The sequence below is a fragment of the Pelophylax lessonae genome, assembly GCF_965119305.1.
Source record: "Pelophylax lessonae genome assembly, chromosome: 1".
Lineage (NCBI taxonomy): Eukaryota > Metazoa > Chordata > Amphibia > Anura > Ranidae > Pelophylax > Pelophylax lessonae.
In genome coordinates this window covers 823391316-823412285 of record NC_138768.1, presented here as the reverse complement: position 1 = coordinate 823412285, position 20970 = coordinate 823391316, and the positions used below count along the sequence as shown (strand labels likewise).

Sequence of the window (20970 nt, the reverse complement as noted above, 5' to 3'; positions counted from 1 at the left end):
GTAGGATCCCGTCCTGAAGTGGCACTTCAAATAAATGGAGTTCCTTTTGTTGCCCTAGTTGACACAGGATCCCAAGTCACCACCATCCAACAAGCAGCCTTTGAAAAATACTGGGATCAAAATCAGCTTACCCAGCCTCCAGAATCCTGGCTGAGTCTCATAGCCAGTAACGGCAAACCCATACCAGTCCATGGTTATTGGGAACCTACCATTCAAGTAGGAGGAACTACACTACCTCGACAAGGCCTTATTGTGGTACGAGTCAGAGACAATAACCCTAACCCTCCAATAGTCCTAGGAATGAATGTCCTCAGGAACTGTTATGTTGAGATGCTAGAAGCCTTGCACCAGTCAGTGCCTACTGCCTCTCCTGATTCTAAGAAGGTGATCCAACAAACCATCCGTGTACTAAATGCGCAACGGAGATTCGCTAACGAAAAAGGAGAAATTTGCTGTGCCTGCATCCGAGATAAGCAACCTGTGATCCTCAAACCCAACACTGAAACTCTCTTGTGGTTCCGAGCTGTAGTCGGAATTCAAGGTCAGGACTACCAAGCCCTGGTAGAGCCTGTTGTTTTGGAAGACTATCCTCTAGTTAGAGCTGCAAGGAGCCTAGTGACCGTCTCTGAAGGTAAAGTGCCTATTCGACTCCTAAACTTGAGTGATAGCAGTGTAACACTAACAAAACACCGTCCTATCGCACAGCTAATCCAAGTCACTTTTCAAGATGTCATCAGTGTGGCTACAGCTACCACAGAAGAAATTACCAAGAGACAGAACCCACAGGACCAAAATGTAAACACATCCTGGTGGAAAGAACTTCATGTGGGAGATGCTTCCACACCAGCAAACCAAATTGAGGGAGTACTAAAAATTGTGAAGGAGCTTCACCGTGCCTTCAGTAAGCATTCCACAGACTATGGAGAAGTGGATATCATCAAGCACTCCATCCCTACAGGTTCACACCACCGATCAAGGAAAGATATCGGCCTATACCACCAACTATGTACCAATCCGTAAAGCAAATGATCCAAGAGATGAAGGACTCCAATGTCATTAGAGACAGCCATAGTCCATGGGCTGCACCTCTAGTTCATGTCAAATCACCCACAAGGATGCTTACCCTTTACCACGCATAGAGGAATCTTTGACAGCTTTAGGATCTTCAGCCTACTTCTCTACCCTTGATTTAACAAGTGGATACTGGCAAGTACCAATGGCACCTGAAGATCGTGAAAAGACTGAATTTACCACCCCTATGGGCCTATTTGAGTTCAACTGCATGCCTTTTGGACTTTGCAATGCGCCCGGAACTTTTCAAAGATTAATGGAGCGTTGCTTAGGACACAAAAATTTCGAAACCGTCCTGTTGTACTTAGACAATGTCATCATCTACTCCAAATCTTATGAAGATCACTTGAAACATTTGGCCGAAGTTTTTCAAGTCCTCATTAAACATGGACTCAAAGTCAAACCATCTAAGTGCTATCTACTAAAGTCAGAAGTCAAATACTTAGGGCATATTGTAAGCTCTGAAGGTGTTAAACCGGATCCAGAGAAGATAGCCGCAGTCCGAAATTGGCCTACTCCTACTACAGTGAAAGAAGTGAGGAGTTTTCTCAGTTTCGCAGGATACTACAGACGCTTTATTCCTCATTTTGCACAAATTGCGGGGCCAATATTAGAACTTCTGAGAGGACATCCTAAGAGGTACCAAAAGTCTCCAATACCAGTTGAATGGAACACAGAAAGAGAAATTGCCTTCCAGCTCCTGAAGAAGAAGTTGACAGAACCACCAATCCTAGGCTATCCAGATTACCAGCAGCCATTTCATCTTTACACAGATGCTAGTAAGAAAGGTCTGGGAGCTGTCCTGTCGCAAGTACAAGAAGGTAAAGAAAGAGTTATTTCCTACGCTAGTAGATCTCTTAGAGGTACTGAAAGAAACGACCAAAACTATAGTTCCTTCAAATTGGAATTCCTCGCACTAGTGTGGGCTGTTACAGAAAAATTTAAAGATTACCTTGCCGCAACACCATTTGTGGCCTTCACAGATAACAACCCGCTAGCACATCTTAATACCGCCAAGCTGGGAGCATTGGAACAAAGATGGGCCTCACGCCTAGCTAACTACGATTTCACCATAAAATACAGAACAGGAAAAGCAAATGAAAATGCGGATGCATTATCTCGTCTGCCTACCCAAGAAGACCCTACTACACAGGAAGATGTTTGGGAAGAGGTAGAAATACCAGCTTTTTACAAAAATTTTGCCCAACAAGACATTATCACCATCAAAGGAAGAAAAGTTCTTAACCTTCAACAACAAGTGGATCCAAGATCCCAAGTGGACAAGGAAAGGTGGATCAAGCTGCAAAATGAAAGCAGAGTGTTGGGAGAACTGCAAGATTTCTTCACCAGCGGAAGAACACCTGAAAGAATTCGCAGAAGAAATGCTGTTCCAGAATTGTCAAAACTTTGGAGACACAGAAAACATCTCTTCCTACAGAAGGGCCTACTATTAAGAAGAACTTTAGACCCAATTACCTGGGATCGTCTATACCAAATCTTAATACCACGCCTAGATGCAAGAATCATTCTTGAAATGTACCATGACCAATCGGGACACTTTGGCGTGCAGAAGACAGAAGCCACCATCCGTAGAAGATTCTACTGGATTGGGATGAGAGGAGACATTGAAAAGTGGTGTCGAGAATGTTCCACCTGTGCTGTTGGAAGAAATGAAAAACATGACCAAAAAGCACCCTTACACCCTATTGTAAGCCGAACACCGCTAGAAATAGTTGCAATTGACCATGTGAAGCTGGAACCAAGTCGCTCAGGTTACACATACGCCATGACCATCATTGATCATTATACCAAATTTGTTGTAGCCGTACCTGTCAAGGACTTGACTGCTAAGACAACTGCAGATGCCTTCTGGAAACATTTCCTATTGCCATATGGATGCACAGAAAGAATCCTTACAGATCAGGGATCTGCCTTTGAGTCGCAACTCTTCAAAGAACTGTGTACACTTCACAATTGCCAGAAGATCAGGACCACAGCCTACCACCCCCAAGGGAATGGACTTTGCGAGAAAATGAACCAAACTTTAATTGAGATGTTAAGAGCAGTACCACCTGCTACAAGAAGTGATTGGCCTACTCTATTGCCTCAATTGATGTACACCTACAATAACACCATTCACTGTTCTACTGGGTATACACCTTACTATCTCATGTTTGGCCGACAAGGTAAACTACCTGCTGACCATACTTTGGGCGTACAAGTGCCTGATGCAATCAACCCTCTACAACACCAAAGACGTTTAATTGATGCACAAGAAACTGTTCAACATCGCATGGAACATGCTCATGAAAAGCAACAAAAAGATTATAACCAATCTGCCAAAGCAGAACCTCTCAAAATTGGTGACCATGTATGGTTAAAAAACGACCATCGCACCAGCAAGTTAGATAGCAAATGGGAGAGAGAACCTTACACCATTACAGCTATTTTCAATCCAGAGACTCATACTTATGAGATCACTAAAGAAAACAAATCACGTGTAGTACATCGCAATCGCCTTAAGTTATGTCTCAAGGAAAGTACTCAAGAAGAAACTCTTCAAGAAGAAGTTGTCCAAGAGGAAACACAATCCATAGAACCAGAGCCTACAAAATCATCTGATTCAGAGGGTCCACTACAGTCTTTTGGAAAAGCATTATTAGACTCTGATCCTTTCAATGGTTCCTTACGCCATGGCTCAATATCTTAGTGCCTGCCAAGACCAATACAACCGCACTTCAACCAGAGGAGCTATCTCAAGAAGTGTCTACTACATCTCAAGAGACACCAAGTTCCCTTGAAACAAGGCCTGTAGAAACTCAGCCGCTACGAAGATCCGACAGGACTAAAAGAGGACAACCACCTGTCCGTTTTAAGGATTTCCTGCACCAGCAGCCGAGGAGACAACTACCAGCCCTGCCATCTCATCGTTGAATGCGTCCTTACATCGTCTGAAGTTCCAGAGTGAGAAGAAGACTTACTTGTGATGATATGTTAATTTCCTTTAAAGGACTTTTTAAAAGGACTACCTACCTACTGTTTTGCAACGTTCAAGCCTGCACCCGGAGATAGACTTTCACGTACCTGAGCCTCCGTGATATTCTTCTGTTGACATTTTTCCTGTGCCCAGGGAACGGACTCATACCCTGTGAGCCTCCTGAGATGTTATTTTTGTTTTGTTTTTCCTTTTTGCATCTCATCGTGGACTATTCTGGTTTTGCCATACATCACAAGTCTTCAGAGGAAAAAATACACCCCTTTTTGTCACCTTTTGACACATTTCGTTGTTGCCTGAGTTATGTTTGCCTAACCCATTTTACTTGCAGATACAAGAAGTACAAGAATGGGGTTATGTTGTTATTTCCTATGCATGCATGCTTTTCCCTTTCTCTTATATCTTACAGGAAGACACAACATCGAGTCAAAATTGTGTCAAGGTCGACACACGTTTTACCATGGGGGTATGCAGCGTCCCACTCAGGACATGTGGGAACTGCAAGTGTATTACTTCTTTGTCATTGCTGTATTGCATGTGCATTGCTACACCTGTTTAATCCCTGTTCATAGACTGGTCAAGTGTGCTTCATACTTCCCACCACAAGATGGGGATAGCACCACTTTGGGATATCTATCCCAGCTCAGGTTTATCTGTGGTCAGTTGTTCAGTTCAGAAAGTCAGTGTGTGGAGAGAAAAGCTCCATGTGAAGGTGACAGAAGGTCAGTCCAGAGAAGGGACAAATTGGAACTGCTCAAATCAAAGGGTAAAAGCCACCAACCGGCAGCAAAGACCTTTGAGAATAAAGGTGAAGGATTTCTTAGCCACCGGCAATCTCACCAATTTTCACTGGATTCAAAAGGTACCAGAAGCCAAATCACTGACAAGTAAGCATTATACTGAATCACAGCCTGAGTCCAGCATTACTAAAGCCTATTAACAGTGGATCAGCAGAATTCCTCTATTTACCCAGAGACTGTATTCTAACTGGATGTTTATGCTGCAATCAAAACCAGTCCCAGTAAAAGTTGTGAGTTGTATCCTACCACTGTCTACCTCATTCTTCACTATTGCTATTACAACTGGTTGTTTCACCATTAATGGTACTGGCGTCACGACAAATACCATCAAGGGACCCAGCCACCACAAGCACTCTAAACACCCCTGTCATCACGGGCACCTCAACCACCATCTTGGCTGGCGTTTCCCTATCACAGAGCGTGCCCCGGAGGATTTCGTGCTGTCTTCCTCTTCACTGTGCGACCAGCCCAGGGAGGCTTTCTGCTAACCGTGAGTAAACCGATGAACTGTATTATTGCTGTCTCTCATCGGCCAACCGTGCACCTCACGTGTCACCCCTGTGGTTCTGGCTTGTCGCACACATAATTTCCATCTCCCCGGTATTTGCATAAACAGTGTGTGAGGGGTTACACCTCCCCTGTCACTCTCTCTATATATCTCATTGTACAGGAGACGTCTTCTAGTTTGGATCTGACCCTCCAGAAACATCAAGATGCTTTCTCCCAGTTATCTGCTGGCTGTCATCTTCATTTCTATTCAGGGTGAGAGATGAGGCTCCTTCCATCATCCTCTGCACATACATCTATACATTGTACAATAAATACACACATCAGGATTGATAGGAAGATCAATAATCAATATGTCTCTTCCCATCCTCAGGATCCTGTGGAGAGATTGTGATGACTCAGACTCCGGATTCTATCTCTGTGTCCCCAGGACAGACAATCACCATCACATGTACATCCAGTACTGGCACAGGGGATGCTATAGCCTGGTACCAACAGAAATCAGGAAAGTCTCCAACACTCCTCATCTATGCTGCAGCCACCCGACACACAGGAGTCCCAGACCGGGTCACTGGGAGGAGTAATGGATCTCCTTACATTCGTTACACTCTGACAATTACTGTTGTGACTGAAGATGATATAGGAAGTTATTACTGTATGCAGGCTGCTCAGTCCCCTCGCACACAGTGATACAGAGCCATACAAAAACCCCCTTCCTCTATCACACATGAAGACATAGTGCAGCATGGCGAGAACACGGCACTGTAATACATTACACTCAGTATTCTATAAGAAAGACAACAACTCCCGGAAACAATGATTTATTACATAAACGTTTTTTTAAAGGGTAAGTTTACCTTTCCGGAAGATTTTAAAGAGATCCCTCTAATTCTTTATCCAATGAATAGTATGTACCATAGCTGCTCCTGTTGGACACAGTGAAGGTCCTTTCATTCCAGATTAAGCTGTTTTGGGTTCTTTCCAGAAAAAGCTCTGATTCCCCATGATCTGGGTAGATCAGAGCTCCCGTGCTGAACTCCTATCAGTACCTCCTATCCCCCCATACCCACTACCAAACTTATAACTCTATAATAAACACGCTACTCAAACTTGGAGTAAAAAATGGCCGACATGGCCTTTTATTAAATAACAAAATATAAAAACACTGAAATAACAATATAACAATAACCCAGATACTCTTGTTTGTAGGTCCTTGACAGTACCATATAACCAACTTCTGTGTCTGTGTCACCATTTGGCTTAGTCACTTCCCCAGCCGCTAAGCACTGCCTCAGAGACTAACACAGCCGACCTCAGACACCCACCTGTACCAATTAGAGGACGCCATGCCTCGGATGGGTCCCCACCATTTTTCCCAAAAAAACAGTTTGATGACCCCAAATCGCCACAGCGCCACAAGTGTGACACCTTACACTTGTGCGCCCCTCCAAACCCGAAAGGCCCGGTGAATCCCGTCTTGCAAACCCAAAAACCACAAGTGAGTGCCTATGGCATTGAGATGAACCCCATCCCCGCGAAGGAACTGCCACGTATCGCTTTCCAGGTCCAAATGCCGCACCACCAGGCCCCTGTTCCTGCTGACAAACCTCCCCACCTCCTTGTTTACCTTGATCCGGGCCTTATTAAGCTTGTCGACTGACCGAGCCGACCGCCACGAAGTGCGGGCCATTATGTCAGACCACACTATGAGCATATCCGGGAAGGATGTGCGAAGTCTCAAAAAATCAAACTTCACATCCCGTATCAACTCCCGCATGGAGCGGAGACCCAAATCATTCCCGCCCACGTGCAAAACTAGGACATCGGGGGCCCTGTCTAACCGAGCAAAGCGGGTCATTTCCGGCACAACCCTGCTCCACAGCATGCCTGGCACACCTATCCACCTAACCCTGCCGTCCTCCCGGGGCAAGCCCAATTGTCTGCCGTTAGGCCTAACCTCCGCCCGCCTGGCCCCCCAGAAGACATAGGAATGACCAAGGATCCATATCAGGCATTGCTGGACACCTGCAAAAGAAACAAACACAATGCACCCTCCACCCTTACAACACTTACAAACAACAAACGATACAAGAAAATCACGAAGAAACAAACACAGCAAGGCCCCCCTTCACCCGGGGGCTCCTACACCAGGTGGGGCCTAACGTAAGATAGAAATCTGTGGGACTCCCACCGCCCAATACGCCTGACCACTTCCTCTCCCAAACCCCAACGGCCCGCCTCCATGGCCGCCCCGATGCGAAAAGAATGTGACGCATATGCCGCCGGGTCGTAGCCCCCCGGCCAGCAAACACTTCCTGAAAACGGCCACAAATTTAAACCTGGACAAACATGAACCGTCCAAATGAACCAACAATGCGCCACTGACCGTAGGCCGAACCTGAAGGAAACGATCCAAGGACACCACCGGGCAAATATCGGCACTGTTGCCCCGAAACAGCTCAGCCCACTTACCTCTGCCCTTTTGGTCCATCTTGGCCCCGGTTAACCTCGGTTAACCTTCCGATACCCCCTCATAGCCTGCCGAACCGGAAAAGCCTTGGGGAAATCCACCCCCCCTTCTAACTTAAACCAAAACGCCAGGCCTGCCAGTTTTCTATCCATGCCCGCCGCCGAAACACCACACCCAAAATTCCAACAGACAAAGTAAAGCACTAAAGCGGAAACATCCCCCCCCCCCAAGTCCTGCAACCCTACCTCCTCCAGAAAGGAACGCCATTCCGCCCAAGTCCTGGCATACGCCCCCCAAGTCGCAGAGCTCAGCGACTGCCGAATCAGACTCGCGGCCACTCCAAAGGGACCCTCCACAACTCCCGCGGACAGGGAATCCCATATTGCTCCGCAGCCGGCGCCAACACGCGAAACTCGGTCCACTGGAAAAGGAGACAAAGCATCGGCCACCTTGTTAGAAACACCAGGAATATGCACAGCATAAATAAACACATTGAAACGCAGACACAACAGGACCAGGTGACGCAACAGCCAAACCACCGGGGGGGGAAGAGGCCAAGATGTTATTGATCACCTCCACCACACCCATATTATCACAATGAAAACGCACTTTTTTGTTGCCAAAGACCGTCCCCCACAGGGCCACCGAAACCACGATAGGAAACAACTCCAACAACACCAAGTTACGCAGGAAACCTGCCGCATCCCATGACTCCGGTCACGGCTCCGTGCTCCACTGACCCTGAAAAAATGCCCCATAACCCGCGGATCCGTAAAGAGGGCCAAGTCCCCGTTGCTAAGCGGACCGTCCATCCACAACGAGCAGCCGTTATAAGACTCCAGAAAAACATCCCAAATGGGCAGATCCGCCCGAAGTTCCCCAGTAAGCCTCACAGAATGCCCGGGGGCCCGAACGCCCGACGTAGCCGCAGCCAAACGGTGACAAAAAATGCGCCCCATGGGAATTATCCTACAGGCAAAGTTCAACTTACCCAGTAACGACTGCAACTCCCGCAGCGTGATCCTGCGACGCTCGCTCGCATTCCTAACCTGCTCTCTCAAAAGCACCAACTTATCCAACGGCAACCTGCATTCCATGGCCAGAGAGTCTATCGTAATGCCCAGGAAAACCAATTCCGTCACAGGCCCCTCTGTCTTGTCAGGAGCCAAAGGAACCCCAAAACAGTCTGCGATGTGTTGCAGCGTCCCCAGGAGGACCGCACAGGTCCTCGATCCCGAGGGCCCTATGCATAAAAAGTCATCCAAATACTGGATGATGGAGCTGACACCCGACACATCCTGAACCACCCACTCCAGAAAGGAAGAAAAGGTTTCAAACAAGGCACACAAAATGGAACAGCCCATCGGCAGGCAGCGATCCACAAAATAGGACCCCTGCCAACGGCACCCCAACAAATGCATACTATCGGGATGAACCGGTAGTAAGCGAAAGGCCGCTTCCACGTCAGCCTTAGCCAGCAGCGCACCCCTGCCATACTTCCGAACCCAAGAAATGGCTGCATCAAACAACGTATAGGTAACCGCACACGCCCGCGGGTCAATACCATTGTTAACGGAACCACCCCGCGGATGCGAAAGATGGTGAATCAGGCAAAACTTGCCCGGTTCCTTCTTGGGGACCACCCCCAACGGAGAAACAACCAGCCCTGGCAGTGGAGGCGAAGCGAAAGGCCCGCTCATCCTACCCAACGCCACTTCCTTAGCCAGCTTCTCAGCCACCACCTCCGGGTAAAGCCGCGCAGAACGCAAATTGCCCGCTAAGGGCGGAATCCCACCCAACGTACACGGAATGATAAAACCCTCCCGAAAACCCACTTCAAGACGGCCAGCCGCCTCACGATCGGGGTACCTATTTAGGAACGGGGCCATCCTTGCCACCCTCACCGGAGTCATCCCTCTTGCCAGCGACCTCCCCACCACGCCCTTTTCCCCGCTTGAAACAACGGGACAGGGGATAACTTCCGCCACAACCTGAACACTCGTGTTTAAAACGTCAGGAGCCCCCAAACTTGCACGTGCCCTCGTTGAACTGCCAACAGACCCCCTTCTTCTTATCGGCCGATGAACCCGAGGTCGAAGTGCCACCGGCCCCCCTGAAAAAAACTGACCCCCCGCCCGGGCCGACGTCATCAACTTCATCCAAAGGCTGATATCCTTATGATCCCACCGGATGGATGGCCTAACCCCCTTACGCTGCCGAAATTGCTCATCGTAACGCAGCCACCCCTCCGTACACCCGGTGGGCTTCCCCAATCGCATCGAGGTAACAGAACAACGCCGAACAATTCTCGGGCGCCTTCTCCCCAATAACACTCGCCAAAATCGCAAAAGCCTGCAACCAATTGGCAAACGTATGCGGAATCAGGCGATACCGCCGCTTCTCCTCCTCTTCCTTCTTGCTCTCGTCCGGCTTCACCCTATCCAAGTTAAACTTCTCCAACGGGAGTAGAGAAAAAATTTCGACATAGTCACCTTTCCAGATCTTGTCGCAAACTTCGGGCTTGAGGTGAGCCCCCAACGGTCTTTCGAAGCAGACTTACACCTCGCACCTCGCCGAGTCCGCCAACCTTACCTTGTCACCATCCTTGGTCCCCTCCATGGTCTTGTCCGCAGCAGCCGCAACCGGAGCCAGCGACGCCTCCTCCGTCTGCGTGCCCGCCACCGTCACCCCTGCCTTGGCTCAAGCCACCGCCGTCCCCTGACCCAACCGGGAGCCCCCCACCGCCACCCCCTGTCCCTGAGGGGCCCACGCCGTCACCGGGGGAGGGGCCGCCGGAGCACTAGCCTCCAGCCGCCGCAGCAAGTCCCGCAGGCTCCCTAACACCTCCAAACCAACGCGGGCGGAAACATCCCCCTCAACACCCCAGACCAAACCCCCACCCCCAGACAAGACATCAGACACCACAGAAGAACACAGCACAGACACAGAGCACTCACCAGGCTGCCCAGGGCTGGAAGGCCCCGCAGCCGCCACTCCGGCATCCCCCACCGCTCTGGGAACAGGAGCTGCTGACCTCTCCTTCCGAGCGGACGACCTCTGAACTGTGGACCGGAACCTCCGCCGACGCCGACTTCCCCCTCCTCTGGTCGCATCTCCTCTTCACAGCCAGCCTGGAGCTCGATCCTGTGGCAGAAGGCTGCTTCTGTCTTGGGCCCTTTAAGCCGAAGCCGCGCCTCCCGGTGACATCATCAGCGCGCGCCCCGCTCTCCTCCACTTCCACCGCTCTCCCAGGCCTAGGAACAGGCCTGGAGGTTCGCAATGCAGGCTGCAGGGCACCCGATCGGCTCCCCCCCGCTCACTTGACGTCCCGAACGATCAGGGATGGGGCCCCCCGGCCGCACCAGGCAGCAGACTGGCACCCGCAGCACCATCTCTCCCCCGCCGAGCAGGTGTCCCGACCGGAACCTCGCCAGAGACACCCGCCGCACTGTCCTGAGGCATGCTGATGGAGGAAGGGACCCAGGCTGCAGAAAGGTGAGTGTCCCTCCCCCGTGGGCTCCATCCAGGGAGGGGATTCCTCCCAGCGCTCCCACCCGCAGAAGCAGGTACACGCTTCGCAGGGGGGGGCTGAAGGGTCCCTATTGGGGCTCCCATAGCGACGCTGAGCCCTGGGGGCCTGGACCTCCGAGCACGTGTGGAGGAAGGCCTCAATTGCGAGGGGCCTTCCCCGGCCCCCTGCAAGGTGCTGGCAACCTGTCCCTGAACCCAGTCCGAGCCATGCACCGCAGCAAAATCCCTGAGCCATGACAGCAGGTCACCTAACTCACTCATCTGCCTCTCTATTTGCAGATCAAAGCAGAGACGCAGCAGCCGGAAACACAAGACTTTCTTCCATGCTTTCTCCTGCGAGATTGACCTGACCCCTCCTACCCTGAAACTATATTTCAACAGCTCCACCCCCTACCCGGACCACTGACCAATAAGGTAAATACCCTAACAGACCACCTACTTTTATCCCCCACTTGCCCTTACTGCACGATTCCCCTTTCACCCAGTCATGTATGCCCTCTACTTAGTTCGTTCCTCCTAGCGCAGGGCATGTCTTTCCTCTCCATCTTTCTATTTGAAGGATGGGCTGAATTTCACAATATTGATCCCCTTGTGGCTGCTCTAGGTCATTTCAACTGCACATGTGCACAGTGTACAATCTCTTCTAGCTGAGCACACTTTACACATGCAGAGTTTAGCACCAACAGAAATCAGGAAAGTCTCCAACACTTCTCATCTATGACGCAACCACCCGACACACAGGAGTCCCAGACCGGGTCACTGGTAGTAGAGATGGATATCCTTTCACTTGTTACACTCTGACAATTACTGCTGTGACTGAAGATGATGAAGGAAGTCATTACTGTATGCAGTATGCTCAGTTCCCTCTTACACAGTGATACAGAGCCATACAAAAACCTCCTTTCTCTACCATACATGAAGACTAGTGATGAGCTAAACACTCCTCCGGTTCGGTTCGCACGAGAACACCGCGAACAGAGGAAAAGTTTGTTTGAATAAAAGAACCCTATTGAACTCTGTGGGAGTCAAACCTTGAAAATCAAACTGCCTAATTTTGAAAGCTTAAATACAAGTTAGTCCGGGTACTGACCTGGGGAACATGTAGCAATGAAAAAAAAAGTTTTTAAAGGAGCAGTGATTTACTGATTTTGATAAGGTAGATGGCGCTGCCTCTGATAAGTATGGTGTATGTCTCAGAGTAAAAGGTGGTAATCACAAAGGTGTGTAATGAAATACAACATATACAAAATTACATCAATAAATCAATATAAGTATAAATTGGGAATAAAGTAAAAATATAAAGTGTAATGTGTACACACAATGAGTGTGTTTGGTAAAGAAGGTGCCAGTGAATAAAATGATGAACCCTCAAAGGGATCTAAAAGGTGAAAAGTTGGTACAAGAATATATACAGTACCAAATAAAGTGCAAGGTGCGAGGGAATATTAACCACTTAAGCCCCGGAAGATTTTACCCCCTTCCTGACCAGGGCCTATTTTGAGATTCGGCACTGCGTGACTTTAACGGACAATTGCGCGGTCGTGCAACGCTGTACCTAAACGAATTTTATGTCCTTTTTTCCCACAAACAGAGCTTTCTTTTGGTGGTATTTGATCACCTGTGCGATTTTTTGATCATGCGCTATAAACAAAAAAAGAGCGTCAATTTTGCAAAAATAACAATATTTTTCACATTTTTTTCTATGAAATTCCCCCCAAAAAAAAAGTAAAAATCAAAATTTTTTAGGCCAATTTGTTTTATGCTACATATGTTTGGTAAAAAAAAATCGCAAAAAGCGTATTTTGATTGTGTAACAGATCCCCAATACTTGGACCAAGTATTTCTGTCTTAGGTCCCCAGATGTTTGGCCCCTCAATTCCCCTCAAACATCAGCCTCCAGCTTGATGAAGGTTAAAACAAATGACACTTTATTCACCAACTCAACTTCGAATATATATACAGTTTTAGGAGCTCGATTACATCATGCAAATGTATTGGATACAGAACATAATTAACATACCTGGCCATCTGGACAGACATAGGTGAATGAGACTGCAACATTACCATAATTAATTCAACAAACCACAAACCCAAAACATAGCCGAATACACATTCCTAGAAGTGTGAACACACTTAACCTCTAAATAGATGAAATCAGGAGACATAGGCTCTCAGACAGCCCGTCTCCAATTTCAACACACCCTATTAGAACTGTCAATACACATCCCCCCAGTATACCAAAGCTGAGTCTTATGCCATTAGCATCTGTTTAGTCTCTCAGCTTGTGAAGTCCTTTGCAGCTTAGGCCCAAAGTCTGTGTCGCTTGGGGTGACAGGGACTTGAATTCAAAGTAACAGTACTCCAAGGGTCCCCCCGCATACACCCCCAACTAGATCCGCGCTCCCCTACAAGCCAGGGCCATAGTCCGTGGGCAAGAGGCTGGCCTCCACACTCCTCCAGTAGCCCGTGGCGAACGTTCCAGTAAATGGGCGTTCGTCACAGATTGGTTTGCACAAAAGTTATTGCGTTTACTAACTAAGGGAAAGATTTTTGTCATTTTTTTTTTAACGAGTAATGGCGGCGATCTGCAATTTTTTTTGCGGGACTGCGACATTGCGGCGGACAGATCGGACCCTTGACTGACATTTTTGACACTTTTGGGGTTACCATTGACATTACTACAGTAATCAGTGCTATACATATGCACTGTTACTGTAAAAATGGCACTCGCAGAGAAGGAGTTAACTTTATTTGAGAAGGAGGGGTTAAGTGTGTCCCTAGGGGCGTGCTTCTAACTGTGATTGGATGTGGCTTGAGGTGTGAGAACAGAGATCAACGGTCCTACATAGCAGAGCCGTATGATCTCAATTCTTACACAGGGGAGAATGACAGGCGGCTTTGTTTACATTAGCCGCCTGCCTTTCTCCCGCTGTAACGGACAATCGCGAGTGCCCGTCGGACATCGGGTCCGCCGGGCACACACGCGGGGGGGTCCGTGAGCGAGCGGGAGCGCGCCTCCAGCGGCGCGCACTCACTCCCTAGAGCATCACAGGCTAGCGACGTAGTACTATGTCGCTTTGCTTGTGAGGGGCTGACTGCCGACACAAATAGTCGTTAGGCAGTCGGCAAGTGGTTAAATAAATAAAGTGCAAAGTGAACTACAAGTGAATATATTGGCGAATAAATACCAATCAACAAGTAGCATTACAGTATAAAATGATATATAGTATCAAAGTGGCTAAGTGAAAAGTGGATATTGGTGAAAAACCAATAGATAAGGTTCCAGTGGGTCATAAATATAAACAATATAAGAATAGGTATAAATAGTGAACTGATGTGGTTTAAACCAAGTGCAAATTCAAATAATTAATAGAAAGTCCATAAACACAATAGGTGATATCTCCCAAGCAGTGGATTGGTCTTAAGGTGGTCCGTTTCCAGGTGTATAGGTGATGGGTAAGGAGTGCTCCCCTCTTATATGGCCCGCACTCACCAGAACTCCAAACCCCTACAGGGGTATAAGGCTTTGTGCCCTCCTGGGGTATATACTCTAGGGGAAAGCAGAACCTCCTTTCAGTAAGACCTCCAATGCAAAAGATTCAGACCCGAGACACTATCCAAATAAGGTATCCTTAATATGGCTCCAAAGGACAAATCGGTGTGGAATCAAGGGGTAAATAATATATAGGGGGTCCGGAACATGTATGGAAAGAGAGCATTTTAAAATGCTTTATTCTGGACCATCAAGCAAAGAACTATATTCTTCTAAAATCAGAGGACCTGGAGCTGCTGGCGCCACTTTCACAAGACACCCTTCTACCAGGCTTGGAAAGTTCACGATGTCCAAACTACCTGCCAGCCCGTAACTAGTGAAGAACAGGACCAGGAACAGGACTCATTGTGTGTACACATTGCACTTTATATTTATACTTTATTCCCAATTTATACTTATATTGATTTATTGATGTAATTTTGTATATGTTGTATTTCATTACACACCTTTGTGATTACCACCCTTTACTCTGAGACATACACCATACTTATCAGAGGCAGCGCCATCTACCTCACCCTCCCATTTATACACATCATTATATACCTACTTTGAGGTATATTTTTGAGGTGGGCAGCAGCCAGTTCCTTTATTATTAGTTTTATCCTGGGCGCGGATTTTATCTTCCTTTTTTACTGATTTTAATGAGGCTTAAAGTGAAACCATAAAAATGAAAAATAAGTTCAAATATTGTGCCTGAGGGGTCCCCTGAATGTGCCTGTAAAGTAGTGCATCTCTATGATGTATGTAGCCTGCTGCAGCAATACTGACATTTCTAAAGCAAAAAATGTCATATACAAATATACATACAAATTTCAAATCGCATGTACTTGTCATACAGGTGCAGATAAATTGGGCCTTGGTTGTTGGTGGTGCCTGAACACCCCAACCCCTCACAGTTACTCTTGCTGGGCACAGGGACAGTCCCTGCTGCTAAAAATTCCATGCAAATTTGAAATTGCATGTACTATACAGGTGCCAAAAATTGGGCCTTTGCTGTTGGTGGTGCCTGAACACCGTAACCAAGCCCTCGCACTTATTCTTGCTAGGTGCAGGAACGGGACCTGCTGGTAAGAATTCCATACAAATTTGAAATTGCATGTGCTATACAGGTGCCAAAAATTGGGCCTTTGCTGTTGGTGGTGCCTGAACACCATAACCAAGCCCTCACAGTTACTCTTGCTGGGTGCAGGAACGGGACCTGCAGGTAAGAATTACATACAAATTTGAAATTGCATGTACTCGTCATACAGGTGCAAAAATATTGAGCCTTTGGTGTTGTTGGTGGCTGAACACCGTAACCCCTCACAGTTAGCAGGGCACAGGGACAGGGCCTGCTGTTAAAAATGACATACAACATTTAAATTGTATGCACCTGTCATACAAGTGCAGAAAAATTAGGCCTTGGGAGTTGGTAGTGACCTAAACAAAAAACATTGTTGGAAGCTAGCAGAATCAAGGTATAGGAATGGGATAGGCAGCATATGCAGTCTTCAAGGGATGGCAGACCCCTAGCAAATTCAATCAGTTATATCAGCATCAGGGGGCTTGATATCTCTTGTTGATGCAGGACTGGTTCATTTTGATAAGTCAGCTGGTCAACAGAGTCTGTGGACGGACGCACTCTTTTGTCCGTCACAAAACCTCCAGCAGCACTAAACGTCCATTCGGAAAGCACGCTGGAAGCAGGACAGGCCAATAGCTCCATTGCATATTGAGCAAGTTCTGGCCAGTGGTCCATCTTAAAGACCCAGTAAGCCAGTGGATGCGCAGCTGGAAAGGTCTCTAAGTCTGCTCTTGCGCCAAGATAATCATGCACCATATGATGGAGACGCTGCCGATGGTTGCTAAACCATTTTAGCCCCGGTAGATTTGGCTGCTCAATGACCAGGCCACTTTTTTCAACTTGGCACTGCGCAAATTTAACGAACAATTGTGCAGTCATGCAATGCTGTACCCAAACAAAATGTACGTCCTTTTTTCCCATAAACAGAGCTTTCTTTTGGTGGCATTAGATCACCTCTGCACTTTAAATTTTTTGCGATATTAATAAAAAAAGCAAACATTTTTCAAAAATTGACATTTTCTACTTTGACAGTTAAAAAATATCCAATATATTCAATTTTTGTCATATATTTAGGCTAAAATGTATTTAGCTACATGTCTTTGACAAAAAATTCTCAATGAGTGTATTTTTATCCACTTTAAGACGGGAAGATTTTACCCCCTTCCTGACCAGGCCATATTTTGTGATTCGGCACTGTGTTACTTTAACGGACAATGGCACGGTCGTGCGACGCTGTACCCAAATTAAATGTATGTCCTTTTTCCCCCCACAAATAGAGCTTTCTTTTGTTGGTATTTGATCACCCATGCGGTTTTTAATTTTTGAAAAAAAGAGTGACAGTTTTGAAAAAAAAAAACAATATTTTTCACATTCTGATAGGTAACAAAAAAAAATGTATAAATCAAAATTTTTTAACATTTTAGGCCAATTTGTTTTCTGCTACATATTTTTGGTAAAGAAAAATCACAATAAGCTTTTGATTGGTTTGCGTAAAAGTTATCGCGTTTACTAACTACGGGAAAGATTTGTAATTTTTATTGTTTATTTTTTTACTAGTAATGGCGGCGATCTGCGATTTTTTTGCGGGACTGCGACATTGCGGTAGGCAGATCGGACCCCTACCTGACATTTTTGACACCTTTGGGGGGGACCAGTGACATTACTACAGTAATCAGTGCTAAAAATATGCACTGTTACTGTAAAAATGACACTGGCAGGGAAGGGGCTAACACTGTTGGTGATCAAGGGGTTAAATTTATGCCTCATGCTTACTGACGTGTGTGGGGGGAGGGGGTTCTGTGACAGAGACAGAGATCGCAGGTTCACCTATGCTGAATCCTGTGATCTCCTCCTGTCTGTCACAGAGGAGATCTGCCCGCTTTGTTTACACAAGCGGGCGGATTTTCTCACTCTTTCCCCGACGATCGGGGAAAAGAGGCGGTGATCACCGCCTCTCCTCCTCTGGCCCGACTCCCGCTGTGTCTAAACACCGCTCCTCCTTTGGCTGAACAATGCCAAACACGTCCAGAGAATGTTGACCTCCCAGTGTCTGGAAAGGTGGTACACAAATTTTTTTTAAGGCCTCCTCAAGATGTTTCATCTTCTGCTCCCTCTGCGAAGGCAGGATGAGCTCTATAACTTTACCCTTTTAACGTGGATCAAGAATGGTTGCCAACCAGTAATTATCCCTCTCCTTGATAGCACGAATCCTCGAGTCCTTTCACAGGCTTTGCAGAATCAGGGAGCCCATGCAACGTAAGTTGGAGGAGGCATGAGTCCTCTAGGTCACTAAGGATGACATTGTCAGCAGGAGCAACCTCTCCCCAACCACGTACAACTCCTGGAGTTTCTGGGGAATCAAAACCATCCCTTGAAGACTGCTGTATGCTATCCTCTACATCAATGCTGCCGAAATCCTCCTCCTCCTCTTCCTCCTGTGTGTTTTGTGGCCCCGCAGGAATGATATCTGCATAAAGAGGGCCTTGTGAGGAAAGGAAGTCCTCCTCTTCCTCCCGCTGTTCTGCCTCAAATGCCCTGTCCATGATTCCATGCAGCGTGTGCTCCAGTAGGTAGACTAAAGAGATAGTGCCATGCCTATTCCATCACTTGTGCCATGCCTGTACCATCACCTGTGCCATGCCTATACCATCACTTGTGCCATGCCTATTCCATCACCTGTGCCATGCCTATACCATCACCTGTGCCATGCCTATTCCATCACCTGTGCCATGCCTGTACCATCACCTGTGCCATGCCTATTCCATCACCTGTGCCATGCCTATTCCATCACCTGTGCCATGCCTGTACCACCACCTGTGCCACGCCTATTCCATCACTTGTGCCATGCCTATTCCATCACTTGTGCCATGCCTGTACCATCATCTGTGCCATGCCTATTCCATCACTTGTGCCATGCCTATTCCCTCACTTGTGCCATGCCTATTTCATCACTTGTGCCATGCCTATTCCATCACCTGTACCATGCCTATTCCATCACCTGTGCCATGCCTATACCATCACCTGTGCCATGCCTATTCCATCACATGTGCCATGCCTATTCCATCACATGTGCCATGCCTATTCCATCACCTGTGCCATGCCTGTACCATCACCTGTGCCATGCCTATTCCATCACCTGTGCCATGCCTATTCCATCACCTGTGCCATGCCTGTTCCATCACCTGTGCCATGCCTGTTCCATCACCTGTGCCATGCCTATTCCATCACTTGTGCCATCCCTATGCCATCACCTGTGCCATGCCTATTCCATCACTTGTGCCATGCCTGTACCATCACCTGTGCCATGCCTATACCATCACTTGTGCCATGCCTATTCCATCACCTGTGCCATGCCTATACCATCACCTGTGCCATGCCTATTCCATCACCTGTGCCATGCCTGTACCATCACCTGTGCCATGCCTATTCCATCACCTGTGCCATGCCTATTCCATCACCTGTGCCATGCCTGTACCACCACCTGTGCCACGCCTATTCCATCACTTGTGCCATGCCTATTCCATCACTTGTGCCATGCCTGTACCATCATCTGTGCCATGCCTATTCCATCACTTGTGCCATGCCTATTCCCTCACTTGTGCCATGCCTATTCCATCACTTGTGCCATGCCTATTCCATCACCTGTGCCATGCCTATTCCATCACCTGTGCCATGCCTATACCATCACCTGTGCCATGCCTATTCCATCACATGTGCCATGCCTATTCCATCACATGTGCCATGCCTATTCCATCACCTGTGCCATGCCTGTACCATCACCTGTGCCATGCCTATTCCATCACCTGTGCCATGCCTATTCCATCACCTGTGCCATGCCTGTTCCATCACCTGTGCCATGCCTGTTCCATCACCTGTGCCATGCCTGTTCCATCACCTGTGCCATGCCTATTCCATCACTTGTGCCATCCCTATGCCATCACCTGTGCCATGCCTATTCCATCACTTGTGCCATGCCTGTTCCATCACTTGTGCCATGCCTATTCTATCACTTGTGCCATCCCTATGCCATCACCTGTGCCATGCCTATTCCATCACCTGTTCCATGCCTGTTCCATCACCTGTGCCATGCCTATTCCATCACTTGTGCCATGCCTATTCCATCACTTGTGCCATGCCTATTCCATCACCTGTGCCATGCCTATTCCATCACCTGTGCCATGCCTGTACCATCACCTGTGCCATGCCTATATTCCATCACTTGTGCCATGCCTATTCCATCACCATCATCCAAAGAGGGGGGGGGGGGGCTTCAACATTCAAAATAGCAATAACACTTTAAAAACCATTGTGATTTTTTCTGACTATTACTATGATTTTTATTATACAGTAGTTTGGAAAGTTTATTATTCAGTACTTATTATTCATCGAATAAAAGTAAGGGCTCGCCTCTTGCACATGGGCGTTCCGATCAGATCCGCCTGTCAGATCTGATTGGATGCCCCATTCATCCCTATGGAGCAGCGTATGTCAGTGTCAGCGGTGACATGTCTGCTGACACCCGCTGCCATCCACATCCGATCCTGGCCGTGAAATCCGGACGGATGGAAACCCTATTTTCCATCCGTCCTGGGTGGGGATCCGATGAGAGAGGACAGGCGGTCCGCTCTCATCCGATTCCCCATAGAGAGCAGCGGGGCTCTGACATCTCCCTCTCCGCACACATTTCCTAATGGTGGTGTGCCTCGGGATTTTTTTCATGAAACAAGTGTGCCTTTGCCCAAAAAAGGTTGAAAAACACTGATCTAGATACTTCAGGATGGCAGAGATGACTAGCATCCCCTCACCACTGACACCTATGATCGGCCACCCAGACTTTGCTCCAGGACTCTCTGACAGAACTTTTCAACTTCAAGCAGATGTGAATGTTGTCAGGGCTTCTTCTTTTTTTTCAGCCAATCTGGATGGGCTAGGCCTTCAAAGTTATATAGCTCATTTAACTCTTCCTCTTTGGGCATTGGA

General features: G+C 47.7%; 1 gene segment (V, D, J or C); it reads left to right on the top strand.

The window, feature by feature from the left end:
- Window positions 1-20970, top strand: part of LOC309555263 (immunoglobulin kappa light chain-like) — a 589331-nt gene that overhangs the window by 492508 nt on the left and 75853 nt on the right.